Source organism: Anarhichas minor, unplaced genomic scaffold (genome assembly GCF_050575085.1).
Source record: "Anarhichas minor isolate MPS153535 unplaced genomic scaffold, ASM5057508v1 ptg000020l, whole genome shotgun sequence".
In the NCBI taxonomy this organism is placed as follows: domain Eukaryota; kingdom Metazoa; phylum Chordata; class Actinopteri; order Perciformes; family Anarhichadidae; genus Anarhichas; species Anarhichas minor.
In genome coordinates, this window is record NW_027466466.1 from 3,547,584 (window position 1) to 3,551,127 (window position 3,544).

The window sequence follows — 3,544 nt, forward strand, 5'->3', positions numbered from 1 at the left end:
AGCATTATTCCATTCTTCTCACATGTTCTGTCATCCGTGCAGTGTCTTGTAAGGGAAAGGCTACAGCTGGGGTAGAATTAATTGCAACGCGACTGGTAAGCGCCCTTCTTTTATGGAGCGAGCGAGTTGTAACTGCTAGTATGGAAGGTGATCGATGCCGCAAAAAGGGAAAAGCACCTAACATCAGAACAGTTTTAAAAAAAAACTGGATTAACAAATAAACACATCATTATTATTTTACAAAATAAAAAGTTGGAACATTGCAACATTTTAGCACATTTATATTGGCTTTTTGTGTGTTTTAGAATTTATAAAAAAATGTTATTGCTAGTTTATAAGCTAACTATCTCCCTTTATAGACTACTTAGCTGCTGCCTCAGGGTTATCAAACACTGCATCAGTAAATACACCAACAGTTAAAGCAAAGTCATATTGAGAGGCTGCCTTTTCTTTTTACGGACCAAAGATGTGGCCTTCAATGTCTGCCATGCGATTTTTGTAAATTCTGTTCAAGTCCACCTGAAATGAAATTGCATTAACGTAATGTGATGGAATTTTTTTGCCTGGTACAGCATTCTTCCGCTGCAAATTCCGCCCTGTTTTCCCCTGTGAGAAAGAAATCTATAACTAAAAGGGGGAATTTTCATTTTATATTTTGGGTTTTCATGAAGGTGTCTCCTACTTTTGCATTAATTCAACAGAAAACTGTCAGATGGTATGGGTCTAAATAGCTGCAGAACATATTTTGATGGATTAACTTAAGTTGTAGATTTGCCTTGGGTTCACAAAGCTCGAAACAGACTTAGAGCTGATTTAATGCTGAAAACATCAAATGCAAATACATTCTCTTTTTTTAAATCAAAGGAGAAGTGATGTTAATAACGTGTTGTCTTCTTACGCAACTTCTTTTCCTGCTTTTTGTTTAGGGCATTAATCACCCTCTATACTTTAGGAATCACTGATTTCAGAGGCCATCCTCTTGTCCAATGACGTTTCACCTCTGTGGTGCTATCAGCTCTGGACCAATAAGCGGAAGAGTCAAGCTGAACCAGCAGTTGAGAGACAAGTTACCACTATGACTGATGAGTATGTTTGTGGCTCGGCCATGGCCTTAATAAAGTTCCAAATACTGGATCAACATATGTGTCACAGACAATGTAGCCTGTAGTATTTACCGTATTTACTTCATAGGGGAAATTAAATAATTCAATATAATCATTTACTGTGGCATATTTGTTTAGAATTTGGAAATTTGTATTGAATGTAGAATTTCACATTTGTCTTCATTCACGTGTCAGAAGTGTGTGGAGGTGTGCGTGCATAGGTAGGGCCTGTATTTACTGTGATTCTCTGAAACCACACTTAACTGCCCATCCAATCACACAATAAAACCTGCCTAACTTTTGCAGAGGCTCAAAACTTATAAATGAATAAGTGACACAGCCACAAGGTCATATTCACATGTGAGAAAGAGCTGCCTAAACTGCAACATGTCAGTCACAAAAAACAATGAATTATTTACATTTTGAAAAAGAAATAGGACGTATCTGTAAAGTCATAAGTCCACTCACTGGATGAGTGAACATGTGCTGCATGGATGTTGTGCTGGCTTATATGCAAGGGGCGAGAGGTTTTTTGCAATCCTGCTGACAAACTGACAGACAAACCAAACCAAAAACATAATCTTCTTGGTGGAGGTAATTATTTCACAGGTTGATTTGCTTCCAAAACTGTGGGGGTACAGTAAGATTAGGAAAGGGGCTTTGGGGAAATCTCTCAAAGTATCTGTGATGGCCCCCTTGTCAGTTGCATGGGACACACCTGGATCTGATGGGTCCATCTACTCCCCACATTACTGACTTTATGGATTCACAATGTGTTTGCATTGGTTTTGGTTATTTTGTGGCATGTCTCCCGTTTTTGTCCCAGTCCAAGAGCCGGGCTGTGACGCGTCATTGACGAAGATACAAAATATATGTTGAGGTAGACACCAAGAATGTCCGAGACACAACTACACCCAAAACGTATTCCTCTATTTTTCTATAAAATAATTGATACACCAATTGATTAATTGACTTATTGAAATTGTGGATTAAACAAATACTTGCAACAAGGTGAAACTGTGGTTTTGCTGAGAACTGCAGATGAATTTTGATACTATCTAACACCTCTATACATGAGGAGCGAGAAGCGAGCGAGACCCTACAGCAGCATCCTGTGGTTTGAGCATCTGGCTGACATGAAACATGACTCCTGTGACCTATTGCCAAATAGGAAGTCCTATCTTGAGGTGTTACTGACCTTTTAAGATGGTGTTATTCAGTATAATGTGATTTACTAACTTGGTTGGGTCAGATTGTTTTTGATGCCCTGCTTATGTATCATATATGATGTTGAAGTGTGATTATAATGCTTAGACGGTAGCTGTTGTGTTTTTAGTGAAGCAATAGGGGTCAGATTGGCATCTAAATTGAGGGTCAGGGTCCTGAAGCTAACAGAGTGAGGTTCCCAACCACAAGGGGTTCCTCCTCCAGTGGTGGCCCCAGAGGAGGTTCATCCTGGAGTACTTCCAGTCCTCCCACACCATGTGTCCGTCTGACAAAAAACGCTACAGAGGGACAGTACTTATAGAGGAGAAGCTAGCAGACAGACTTTTATGTCAGGTCACAAATTAACTACAATAAAGACCACAGACTACACATTTCACTCAACAAATGTTATAGCAATATAAAAAAGAAGCAATTTATATATGCCATCAGCAGGCAAGCAACACCCACAATCCTTGGATGTATTATCATGTCTTAATACTTCACTGTATGATTTGCAATAGGGACTGATGCTGATAAGCATTTACATGTGTATGCTATAGGTAGGGTAAAAAAAAAACGTGGTCAAGCCACAGTTTCCAGCAGCCTTTAAAGACTAGGACAGGAAGTCACAGAGATCTTTACACCCTGTTAGATCCGATTTGTAGGCCATGCAGTTTGCAGAACACGTTCAGATGTATTTATATTTGTTTGTAAATGCATATACAGTGGGGCAAAAAAGTATTTAGTCAGCCACCAATTGTGCAACTTCTCCCACTTAAAAAGATGAGAGATGCCTGTAATTTTCATCATAGGTACACTTCAACTATGAGAGACAGAATGGGGGGAAAGAATCCAGGAAATCACATTGTAGGATTTTTAATGAATTAATTGGTAAATTCCTCGGTAAAATAAGTATTTGGTCACCTACAAACAAGCAAGATTTCTGGCTCTCACAGACCTGTAACTTCTTCTTTAAGAGGCTCCTCTGTCCTCCACTCGTTACCTGTATTAATGGCAACTGTTTGAACTCGTTATCAGTATAAAAGACACCTGTCCACAACCTCAAACAGTCACACTCCAAACTCCACTATGGCCAAGACCAAAGAGCTGTCAAAGGACACCAGAAACAAAATTGTAGACCTGCACCAGGCTGGGAAGACTGAATCTGCAATAGGTAAGCAGCTTGGTGTGAAGAAATCAACTGTGGGAGCAATTATTAGAAAATGGAAGACATA